We start from the raw sequence: 13,335 nt of genomic DNA, 5'->3' as shown, positions 1-13,335 counted from the left end.
ACCTTCTGGCTGTGCCTCTCTGACTGTCGTGTGTTTCTGATATCATCTGGATTCTGGAATGAGCTTTCGGTTTATTCAAACCTGCTGCCTCAGATCAGATATAATTGTCATATATCAAGAGTGACATATGGATTTGGAATCAAAGTTTCTAAACTTTCTATTCAAGACTTTTTGTATTTTTATCAATAACATGACAATGACTCTTTTTCAGGGTTGTTTATCTGAACTAGTTTCCTAGGATAAAGAAGACAATTTACAGAAAGAAAGCGTTCCCTAATTCTTTAATACAATGAGTATTTACACAAATCCTCTTCTGTACCCTTTGTTACAGAGGATATTTTGTGGATGTCTACCAGAGTTAAACTCTGATCTATCATTTTCTTGGTCACTTTTATAGCCATTTACAATAAGAACAAAGAAGAATGGATGGAGAGAATTACTCCTCCTTGACTGAATTCCGCCTCGTGGGAATTACTAATAACCCTGAGATGAAAGTGACCATGTTCACCTTGTTTCTGGTTGTTTATCTCATTATTCTTGTGGCAAATCTTGGAATGATCATTTTAATTAGAATGGACTCCCAGCTTCAAACACCGATGTACTTTTTCCTCAGCCACCTCTCCTTTTGTGACCTCTGCTATTCCACAGCAGTTGGGCCCAAGATGCTGGTGGACCTCTTGGCCAAAGACAAATCAATTTTTTTTATGGCTGTGCTCTGCAGTTCTTCATATTTTGTATCTTTACAGATTCTGAGTGTCTCCTGCTGGCAGTGATGGCCTTTGACAGGTACAAGGCCATTAGCAACCCCTTGCTCTATACAGTCAACATGTCCAGCAGGGTGTGCTCCGTGCTCACGGCTGGGGTTTACCTGGTGGGCATGGTGGACGCTTTGATACACACCACGTTAACTTTCCGCTTATGTTTCTGTGGCTCAAGCGAAGTTAACCATTTCTTCTGTGATGTTCCTCTGCTACTGTTGCTGTCTTGTTCAGATACGCAGGTCAATGAGTTAGTGATATTCACTGTTTTTGGCTTCATTGAACTGAGTACCCTTTCAGGGGTTTTAGTCTCTCACTGTTACATCATCCTCTCAATCTTAAAGATCCACTCTGCTGAGGGGAAGTTGAAAGCTTTCTCCGCCTGCACTTCTCACTTAACTGCTGTTGCAATGTTCCAGGGAACTGTGCTCTTTATGTATTTCCGGCCAAGTTCTGCCTACTCTCTAGATCAAGACAAAATGACCTCATTGTTTTACACCCTTGTTATTCCCATGTTAAACCCCCTGGTATAAATACAGCCTAAGAAATAAAGATGTGATAAAAGCTCTGGAAAAACTAAAAACCAAAATGTTGTTTTAAATAGTTACACATGTAAGAAGTTCGAGTTTTCTTCAAATCTTATTAGTAGAGTATAATGTGGTCTCTAATTCTTTAATACAATCAGTATTTGTACAAATCCTCTTCTGTACCCTTTATTAGGTACTTTCCTAAATATGCTGTACTTTGTTAAGTGTCTTCAGTTTAAATATAGCACTCACTAATTTTACAAATGTTTCCAGTCTCTTTATTAGTGTATAAAAATTTTATTTGTTCTAATTTATTTCTTATGCATTAACTGAATTATTTTAGGAGTTACTGATTGTTTATTTAACATCTACTATACTCTTGACTTTCTGTATTTTATGATCAATCCAGTGGTTACTATACTAATGAATTCTATAATCCACTGTAAATGGTGAACTTTAATTAACTCATATTTCAAATTATTCATAATGAACTATAAAACTTCGTGAAACAAAAAATAAGGTGCTCTTAATCCAAAGTCAAATGTCTTAATCTGCTAAGAAGAGGAGCAAAACTTGGTTGAAATGGGCACATGTAGGTTCTGATCTAAATGATGAAAGGAGATGCAAAGTGGGGGGAGGGGAAAGTATTGTAGACAGGAGAATCGGCCATTAGTGGTCATGAGGTAGCTATGACTATGTCTTTTTAGAGGAAATAAAGACCCAAATTATTAGATATAAAAGATCAAAAAGAAGGACCTTGGTGAAGCCCACCCTTGCGCTATATTTCTTAGCTTGCCTCTTCCTTCCTTTCATCCCTCCTCCCCACCCCATCTCAGGCCTGAGCAAATTCCCCTAGCCTTGGTTCGTAAACCACCCTCTCTTCAAGGCATCATTTTATCCGTGACTTTCTTTGTTAAATCATTGCGTATAAGCTGAGATTAAGAGCACTCTGTGATGAAGAGTGTTTCATCCCTGTTATAACAAGCACCTATATTGCGTCCATGACATAGGATGGGAAAACAGATACATGATAAAATCAATATACATTAACATTTTTGAGTGATGTTCACATGGCAGTCAAAACACAATTAATTGAGATAATAGTATATACCTTGAATATATTTTTTACACCTTGTAAGAAACTTAATAATGGATCTATAAAGATACGTATATTAATTACTTAAGAATTAAAGAGCATGAATTTGAGCACTTTCTTGATGTGTACCTACTTCATCAGGCTCTGTTCTAGTTTTTTAATAGCTAAAATAAAGCTAGAGGCTGGTTTAGAAACATGGTTACAGCCTTATATTTAAAGGACTATACAAGACTCAGGAAACCCTGGTGGCTTGAGATTAAGAGCTATGGCTGCTAGTCAGCAGTTCTAATCCACCAAGCACTCATTGGAAATTCTGTGGGTCAGTTCTACTCTGTCCTATGGGGTCACTATGAGTTGGAATCAACTCAAATGCAACGGGTTATACACAACTCAAGGATACTGTTAATTACTCACTTCACAGAAAAAAAAAAAACCCAAACCCACTGCCGTCGAGTCATTTCTGACTCATAGCGAGCCTATAGGACAGAGTAGAACTGCCCCATAGAGTTTCCAAGGAGCACCTGGTGGTTTCGAACTGCTGACCTCTTGGTTAGCAGCTGTAGCACTTAACCACTACCCTACTAGGGTTTCCTCATTACACATGTAGAAGCTAAAAGCCACTGAATGTCATAGGCAAAATAGCTGCCATTGCAAAGTCATTTTATAAAAACATTTCAACATTTCAGTACATCCCAAGAGCTCCTCTGCTTTTCCAAGGGGCATTTCTTATGTGGTACACTGTGATATGTTTGGGAAGGGTAAGATGGTAGAAGGAGTAGATAAGGAGGGATTGTTTTGAAAATGTTTTTAGGGTTTCCTCTTCCACAGTATTTTCTCAATCAACCCACACTCTTTTCAAATTGTTTCTTATGAAAAGCAGAATGGCATAAAAGCGTGTACAATTTTTAATGTCCAAACAATGTTTGGCAGGTACCAGGTTCAGTAGATTTTCTCTAATCAGAAGATACATTCGTGGCATCTAATTAACTCATCTTCCTTCCATACCACAGTTACATATTACAGCATCAAAAGACTGATTTAATTTGCATATGGGCCTCTTTAATCACATCTAGTGGATTTGAACTGAAAAAAAGGAAATTTTTAGCCAAATAAATGATTCATTTTACGCTGAATAAAAGGATGTCTGAAATGGATCAAACAATTTGATTAATTGCAGGTATCATCTTCCTGAATTTGTGTAAGGATAGGTTGAATAGCTCCTTTCCAGTAATTTTTTTTTTTTTTAGGGATCTTATGTTTCACATAGAGACTTGGTCAGAAGGCCTGAACTACTCCTTCTACATTTCTTCTTGGGCTTCTACAGAAATGGAGAAAACATAGTATCAAAGTCTTTAATCTATGCTAGCTTGTCCACAGTCTTTACTGCTAACTTCCATTCTCTCTCTCTTTACAACACAACCTACTCACTCATCCGATAATGACCGATGGCAAATATTATTGCCCAGATATGAGACTACCAAAGCCTGGCCTATAAGGATTAATATTATAGTGGAATTCCTATATCTTGACTTCTTTCTTCAGGAAATTGTCGTTCTTATTTTGATATACACTTAAAAAAAAAAAAAAAGTAGTTATCCAACTTTATTTGTGCTCAGCTAAATAAAAAGTAAATTTCAACACAGCACCGGAACCCTAAACATAAAAGGGGCAGAGTGACGATAGATTTGTGTATATGTATAGTCCGAATCCGCCAGGCACTCCTTGGAAACTCTATGGGCCAGTTCTACTCTGTCCTATAGAGTCGCTATGGGTTGGAATCGACTCGACCGCAGTGGGTTTGGCTTTTTTTGGTTTGTAACACAGCAAACAAATTGATACATACTGCTGATCAAACCAAAAAAAACAAACCCAGTGTAGTCGAGTCAATTCGATTCACAGCAACCCTATAGGACAAAGTGGAGCTGCCCCATAGAGTTTCCAAAGAGTGCCTGGTGGATTTGAGCTGCTGACCATTTAGGTTAGCAGCCGCAGCACTTAACCACTACGCCACCATGGTTTCCATACTCCCGATAAGGGCTGTTTAAAGACATCTGTAAGAACAGAGGAGTAATAATGCTCAATAACTCAGTAAGTGGGAGGTGCTCTTTCAAAGACAGAGAGAGGCAGCAGTTTTTAACACTCCTAGTAAATCCTCCCCAGAAACATTGCTAGGAGCCAGGGATGCAATGCCATTCTAAATCATTGTGCTATTTAATAAGTCACTGTTTCTCACCGCACCTCATTTTTCCCCGTATAAAAGACAGGGTCAGATTAGATTATCTCTGTAGTCCTTTCCAGCTGGCAAATTCTGTCTCTTTGCATCTATGATTCTAAACCAAAAAAAAAAAGAGCGAAAACAGTGCCAAGTCATTTCCAACCAAGTGTTACAGAGTAGAACTGCTCTATAAAGTTTTCTTGACTGTGATCTTCACAGAAGCAGATTATCAGGACTTTCTTCCTTGGTGCTGTGGGGTGGGTTCAAGCCCCCAACCTTTAGGCTAGCAGTTGAGTACAAACAGTTGGTGCCATCCAGGAACCTATATAAGATTCTACTGTTATAAACCCATCCCCACTATTAAAGAGATTAAAAACAAAAGCCAAAATTAATGACTTAATCTTCATACAGAAGGACTACATTGCACCTCTTGGCTGGTTGATCTGAAATGGCAGTCACAATGATATCACCAAATAATGTTAGGCACAGAAGACCAAATGCTTTAAAAAAATTGCTCCTTTGATAAACTTCCTATATGTCATTCACATTTTAATATGCACTTCATTAAAAAACAAAAAAAAAAATGAGTTACATAAATTTATTTGTGCTCAGATAAATGAAAAGTAAACCTTAATGCAGTACCATAACTCAACTACAGAATGGCTAAAACAAAAATGACGGACAACATCCAGTATTGGTGAGGGTGTGGAACAACCATAGCTCTCACACATTGATAGTGGGAGTGGGAATTGGCATCCTGCTTTGGAAAACTGAGAGGCAGTACCTACTATAACTGGACATATACATGCCCCTTGACTGAAAAAAAAAATCACATTCCTAGTTTTATACCCAAGTGAAATAAGTGAGTATCCCCCATAAAACACATACAGTAACAGTAACAGCCATGTTATTAGCACTAATATAAAACCAACAGCTCAATTTTCTATCAAAACATTAAATCAGGAGTTGATTAACATTTTATTTGAGTCAGATAGAATATTTTAGACTTTGGGGACCATATGGTTTCTGACACAGCCTCTCATAACTGCCCTTCCTTATTTGACAAAACAGCCATATGTAATAATATATAAGGGCATCACGGGATTGTGTTTCAATTAAACTTTATGAGTCATAGCTTGCCTACTCCTGCATAGGATTAGATAAATAACGTATGGTATGTGTGTACATTAAAATACTACTCGGAAATGAGAATGAATGATCTACTGCCAACTGCAACGACATGGAGAAATCTCACAAACATTGCTAAGTGGAAGAAACCAGAAATAACAGTGTAAAACTATGATTTCACTCGTAAATAGTTCAAAAACATATGAAACTAATCTATTGCATTGCATAACAATTTTTTGTAGGGCCTGTGGACAGTCTCCAAAAAACTGATAATGCTCTGGTTTTTGGTCTGTGTTCTGGCTGCAGGGATGTTTGCATTTCTGAAATTTAAATTTGTTGTACAATTTATTACTTGAGAATTTTCTATTTTCATACTGTACCTCAGAAAGTATTTCATAAACAGCCTACTCACTATGAGATAGTAAGCAGCAGAGCATCTGTTATTTTTTAAATCTCCAGCAATTTATTGTACACAGTAAGGTTTCACAAGATATTTGTAAAATTAATCACACAGCTTTCATAGATTATTTCACTAAATAATTATCTTTTATGTTATTAAAAACATGCTGCCTTGATAAGAACAGTGATGTTCCTATAAACTCAGTCTCTCTCTGTTAGCCTTGTTTGCAGCACCGTGGAGCCTGAGTGTCTCTGGTTCTCTTTGGGGCCAGTATCATGCACTGAATTTCCATCATAATACCCATACTTCAGCACCAGGCAACTATTTTCTGAAGTAAGAAGTTTATAGGTAGAGAGTTGCTTACATAGTATTACGTTAAGGACACTGCTGACACCAGGGAAGCTGTTTAGATACAGTTTTAAATTCCAGTCAAATCTTTTTTTTTTAATGAAGAATTGTTTATATACCAAATTTTCAATATCATAGATTAAATAAATCAATGTACATGAATAAAAGAATACAATAGTATTCATAATACTTATTTAGATATAAAGTATGATTTTTCTGAACTCATTTTACTTTAATTTTTTTTTCATCTGGTAAATGATACAGCAAAACATGGTTATTCCTATGTAGTGAGATTTTGGTTAGTTTTTCTCTCTTAAAACAATTCTTTATTTTGTGCATGTGGTTAAAGGGAGAGAGTGTGTGTGTGTGTGTTTGTGTGTCTGTGTGTGAGTGCCTGTGTAGTGTGTAGGTATATGCATATTTGTAGCCTACATTATGAAATTAAAAGATAATGCTTATATAAGGAGTAGTGAGCCAGAAATAATGAATCATGTTTGACTAGAAATCATTTAAGGTTTTTTTTTTTTTTTTTTTTAATCATGTCTAATCTTAATCTTGGGCATCGAAGTAGATAGGGACATCGAAGTAGATAGGAAGATAAGAATAATAGGAAATAAGTTTGACACTTGAACTGTTTACTTAAAAAAGCTTTTCTATTACAGGGTCTGACTACAAAATCGCAGTAGGTTTCTTGATGATTCTTTAGGGTTTTCTGTGTATAAGATCATTTCATCTTCAAATAGAGATGCTTTTACTTCTTTGGGCTTTCGTTTTGTGTTTAGGAGTCTGGATGCCCTTTATTTCTTTATCTAGCCTAATTGCTCTGGCTAGGACCTCCAGCCAATGTTGAATAAGAGTGGTGATAATGGGCATCCTTGTCTGGTTCCCATTCTCAAGGGGAGTGCTTTCAGACTCTCTCCATTCAGGATGGTGCTGGCTGTTGCCTATTTTGCTGAGAGTATTTATCATGAGTGGGTGTTGGACTTTGTCAAATGGCTTTTCTGAATCAATTGATCAGATCATGTTGTTCTTGTCTTTGGTTTTATTTATATGATGGATTACATTGTTTGTTTTTCTAATGTTGAACCATCCCTGCATCTAACTTTGTTGTGGTGAATGATATTTTTGATACGTTGTTGAATTCTATTAACCAGAATTTTGTTGAGGATTTTTGCATGTAAGTTCATGAGGGATATAGGTCTGTAATTTTCTTTTTTTGTAGTTTCCTTACCTGGTTTTGATATCAGGGATATTTTGGCTTCATAAAATGAGTTTGGGAGTATTTCGTCCTTTGCTCTGCTCTGAAATACCTTTAGTAGTGGCGGTGTTAACTCTTCACTGAAACTTTGGCAGAACTCTTCAACGAAGCCATCAGGGTCAGGGCTTTGTTGTTGTTGGGAGTTTTTTTAATTTCCTTTTCAATCTCTTCTTTTGTTGTAGGTTTCTTTAGCTGTTCTACCTCTGTTAGTGTTAGTTTAGTTAAGTAGTTTAGGTAAGAAATTCATCCATTTCTTCTCGGTTTTCAAATTTATTAAAGTACAGTTTTTCACAGTAATCTGATAATGATTCTTTCAGTTTCAGTTGGGTCTGTTGTGAGATCCCTCATCTCATTTCTTATTCGGGTTCTTTTCTTCCTCTTCTGCTTTGTGAGTTTGGCCAATGGTTTATCAATTTTGTTAATTTTTTCAGAGAACTACCTTTTGGTCTTGTTAACTCTTTCAATTGTTTTCCTGTTTTCTATTCCATTTAGTTCTGCTCTAATTTTTATTATTTGCTTTCCTCTGGTGCCTAAGGTTTTCTTTTGTTTCATTCTATTTTTTCAAGTTGTAGGAATAATTCTTTGATTTTGGCTCTTTCTTCTTTTTGGATGTGTGCATTTATTGCTATAAATTAACTTCTGAGCACTGTTTTAGCTGCGTCCCAAAGGTTCTGATTGGAAGTGCTTTCATTCTCATTGAATTCTATGAATTTCTTTATTCCATCTTTAATTTTTCTTTAACACATTGAGCAGGGTGTTGTTCAGTTTCCAAGTGTTTGATTTCTTTTCCCTGCTTTTTCTGTTATTGACTTCTAGCTTTATGGCTTTATGGTCAGAGAAGATGCTTTGTAATATTTTGATGTTTTGGATTCTGTTAAGGCTTGCTTTATGACCTGATATGTGGTCTATTCCAGAGAATGTTCCATGTGTGTTGGAAAAGAAAGTATACTTGGCTGCTGTTGGGTGAAGTGTTCTGTATACGTTTATGGGGTCAAGTTAGTTAATTGTGGCATTTAAATCTTCCGTGTCTTTCATTGAACTTCTTGCTGGATGTTCCGTCTTTCACCAAAAGTGGTGTGTTGAAGTCTTCTATTATAATCGTGGATCTGTATCTCACTTTTCAGTGATACTAGAGTTTCTTTTATGTATTTTGGAGCCATGTCATTGGGGACGTCAATATTTAGTATGGTTATATCCTTTTGGTATATTGGCCCTTTAATCATTATACAGTGTCCTTCCTTATCCTTTGTGGTAGATTTAAATTTAAAGTCTATTTTGTCAGAAATTAGTGTTGCAACTCCTGCTCTTTTTTGATTGTTGTTTGCTTGATATATACACATTTTTCCATTCTTTGAATTTTATGCCTTTAAGCCTAAGGTGTGTCTCTTGTAGCAGCATATATAAGGATTTTTTTTTTTAATCCATTCTGCCACTCTCTGTCTCTTTATTGGTGTGTTTAGTCCATTTACATTTAGTGTAATTATGGAAAGATATGAGTTTAGTGCTGTCATTTTGATGTCTTTTTGTGTGTGTTGTTGACAGTTTCTTTTTTCCACTAATTTTTTTGTGCTGAGTAGTTTATGTTGTCTTTTCCTCCTTTTTATTGTTGTTGATTTTGTTTTTGCTGAGTTTTCATGTATTTTATTTTATTTTAATGTGTAGCATTGTTAGTCTCTTTTGTGGTTACCTTAATATTGACCCCTATTTTTCTAAGTTTAAACCTAACTTCTATTTCTTTATATTGCCTGGATTTCCTCACCATATGAAAGATCTATGACTACATTTTTTAGTCCCTCTTTATTGTTTTATTGTTGTCATCTTTTACATAATGACATCGCTGTTTCCCCATTTTGAGCACTTTTTTATTTTGACTTAGTTTTGTGATTTCTCTATCTGGGTTGATATCTGGTTGCTCTTTCCTGTGTTCTAGTCTCGCATTGATAGCTGATATTATTGATTTTCTACCAGAGATTTCCCTTTAGTATTTCTTGTAGTTTTGGTTTGGTTTTCACAAATTCCTTAAAGTTCCTTTTGTCTGGAAGTGTCTTAATTACATCTTCATATTTCAGAGACAGTTTTGCTGGATGTATGATTCCTGGCTGGTGTTTTTTTCCTTCAATGCTTTATATAAGTTATTCCATTGCCTTCTTGCCTGCATGGTTTCTGCCAAGTAGTCTGAGATTATTTCTATTGACTCACCTTCATAGGTGCCTTTTTGCTTCTCCATAGCTGCTCTTAAAATTCTGTCTTTATCTTTGGTTTTGGCAATTTTGATTACAACATGTCTTGGTGATTTTCCTGTGAGATCTACCTTATGTGGGGTTCAGTGATCATCTTGGATAGATATCTTCTCATTTTCATGATATCAGGGAAGTTTTCTGCCAACAAATCTCCAACAATTCTCTCTGTATTTTCTGTTATTCTTCCCTGTTCTGGTACTCCAATCACTCGTAGGTTATTTCTCTTGATAGAGTCCCACACAGTTCTTGGGGTTTCTTCATTTGTTTTTAATATCTTTTATCTGATTTTTCTTTGAATATATTGGTGCCAAGTTTTTATATTCAGTCTCACTATTGTGTATTCCATTTCCTCAATTCTGCTTCTCTGACTTTTATAATTTTAATTCTAATTCTATAAATTTACTGTTAATTTTCTGAATTTCAGATTGCTGTCTGTGGATTCTTGCAACCTATTAAATTTTTTATTATGTTCTTGAATAACCATTTTAATTTCTTCAGCTGGTTTATGTGTGTGTTCCTTGGCTCGTTTTGTGTTTTGCCTGATCTCCTTCCTGATTTCCTGAAGAGTTCTATATATTAATCTTTTGTATTCTACACCCGGTATTTCCAGGAAGATATCTTCATCCAGAAGATTCCTTGATTCTTTGTTTTCGGAGCTTGTTGAAGCAATCATGGTCTGCTTCTTTATGAAATTTGATATTGACTGTTATCTCCTAGCCATCTATAAGTTATTGTATTAATTTATTTTATGTTTGCTTACTGTATCCTAGCTTCTTGCCTTATTTTGTTTTGATATGCCCAAATAGGCTGCTTGAGTGAACTGGCTTGATTATTTTCCCCCTTTGAATCTCTAGCATCTCATCACCAGATGGCTAGAGCTGTTACCAGGCATATGAGCCTAGAAGTCCGTTCACTTTTCTTGCATGGATTCAGCTCAGGTGTTCAGGTAGTTGGTCATCAAGTGTGTGGTACAGGCTCTGTCCTACAGTATTAAAGGGGCAGGAGTGATTGTTGTAGGTACAGGTATGTGGTTGCAGCAGGGGATCATGCTCTGAACAAGGCAGGAAGATGGCTACTGTGCCCTGCATGTCCGTGAGGAAAGAATGTCCCTTCTCCCTAGAAAGCATATTTGGGGGCGTTCTGCAACTGGACCATGGACACCCAAAGCTTTTGGTAATAAGGACTGGGAGGCACTACTTATCCTCAGACCCCTGTTGTGGGTGGCTAGGTGAAAAGGGTGGAGCCACCAGTCCTCAGGCCCCTGATATGGATAGGTGAGGAGCCTGTTTAATAGGCAAAGTGATGTCAAACATCAAAAACCCTCCTTTCCACCACACAGATGAAACAGTTGAAGTCAGATCTCAAGCACTTACACCATTGCAGTCTGCCAACAAGGGCCTAATCTCCTTATATGGACCTGCACAGGGCCGTGCAGGGGTGAAAGTTATTCAGTGCCCGTGGACCATTTGTGCCTGGGCAGGAGCTGCTTCTGTCCTGAGATCCCCAGCTTAGTGGAGCTGGCAGGTTAACTTTTTGCCCAATTATTAATTTATTCCTTCTCCAAGACTGGATAACAGCTCAGGGCATACAGCAGGACCTATCTCAGGCCCAGGGAAATTGACAGCCACAGAAGCCAGCTTGGAGGCTGGGGGCACAGTAAAATAAACACAAGCACTAAGCTTTTGTTGAGAGTGCCACTCTTCACTGGTTCCGGAGGTGTGAGTAGATTGTGCAGCTCACTGTCTCTCTCGAGGAAACGAAATCCCAAATGCTACCACCTGCCCAGCCACGGTTGCTCCAGGAGATAGTGCCTGAAGGGCGCCTGTTCCCACTGAGCCATGTCTGGCAATTCCTTACCACTTCTGAACCATCTCTCTCTCCCCCGCCACGCAGTCAGATTTCCTAACTTTTCCTTTGATGTTCAAGGCTCCTGGTTTATTATATATATAATTATTTCACCTGTTTTTTCAGGTCTTTCGTTGTAAGAGGTATCACCGAAAGCATCTGACTACTCTGTCATCTTGGCCCCGCATCCAAGAATGTTATTCTTTAAAGAGAAATTTGTTTTATTACACTGTAGTCAGGCATCAGCTGTGAACAAATGCTTTGGAGTAAAATAAACCTAACATACTTGATTCTCCAGAAGTCTATTTACTATCTCTGGATCTCACTTTCCACATTTATATAATGAAGTTGTTAGAGGCACTTTAGGATGCACAAGCTAATGCAAGAAATAAATAATGTATTGTGATAAGTTAATATATGAAAAATACCTATCATTAATAAGAATGCTACAATGGACTATACTTAAAATCATATTTGTGCCCCTGAAAGTCCAATGGTGAATGAAAAGGTACTTGAAATAAACATTCATAGAAGGAAGAAAGAATAGATATTTTTATGATTTAGAACAAGATGAAGATATGATTTAGCTCTGTGCTCTGACGAGGAAGTCCTCTCAAGGTGGCAAAGGTGACCAAGATGGTAGACTAACATTCAAGGAGTTTGGTGTAGTACATTGATAACTATGGATGTAGGGGGAAGACTGAGAGAGAACAAAATCATGTTTTTAGTACCTCCAAATTTTCAATGTGCTATCATGAATAATAATGCACAAAATTATTTTTATGTGTGATTCAAAAAATTTAATTTTGGTATATATATAAACATATGCCAATGAATCATGTTTTCATGTACAATTTAATGATACCAATTGCAATAAATATGTTATACAACCATCACCACTATGTATTGCCAAAAGGTAATTTTTAAAAATATACAGCACTCCCCTTGCCATGTTCATTACAGCACTTTTTATAATAATTGAAAGGAGGAAACAACTGAAATGTTCATCAACAAATTAATGGGTAAACAAAATGTGGTATATACACCCAATAGAAGACTATTCATCTATAAAGAGAAATGAAATTCTGAATTATGCTATGCATGCCACAACACAAATGAACCTTGAAAGCATCATGTTGAGCAAAATAAGTCAATCTCAAATGAACAAATATTGTATGATCTCATTTGTATGACAAAACCAAACATACAGAAAAAAGATTATTAGTGGTTATTAGGGGTGAGAGGGAAGGAGGAAGAAGGAATTTTTGCTAAGGAGACATTGAGTTTAATCTTAGTTTTGATGGAATCATTTGAAAAAGGATAGTGAGAATAGTTACAAAACATGAAGAATGTAATTAACTTCACTGAACTGTACATGTAGAAATTGAAGACTTTGTACATTTTTTCTTATGTATAATTTCATTATTACAAATATATATATATATACATATCCCTCACATGCAAGTTCAAATGTTCATATGCATGTCCAAGTTGAAACTGAGGAAAATTAGATCAAGTCC

At 36.5% G+C, this 13,335-nt stretch overlaps 1 pseudogene; it reads left to right on the top strand.

The window, feature by feature from the left end:
• Positions 1–422: 422 nt before the first annotated feature.
• LOC100658470 (olfactory receptor 5W2-like) lies at positions 423–1,358 on the top strand (annotated as a pseudogene).
• The last annotated feature ends 11,977 nt before the right edge of the window (positions 1,359–13,335 follow it).

The sequence above is a fragment of the Loxodonta africana genome, chromosome 7 (genome assembly GCF_030014295.1).
Source record: "Loxodonta africana isolate mLoxAfr1 chromosome 7, mLoxAfr1.hap2, whole genome shotgun sequence".
Taxonomy (NCBI): Eukaryota; Metazoa; Chordata; class Mammalia; order Proboscidea; family Elephantidae; genus Loxodonta; species Loxodonta africana.
This window is presented reverse-complemented; position numbering and strand designations above follow the sequence as displayed.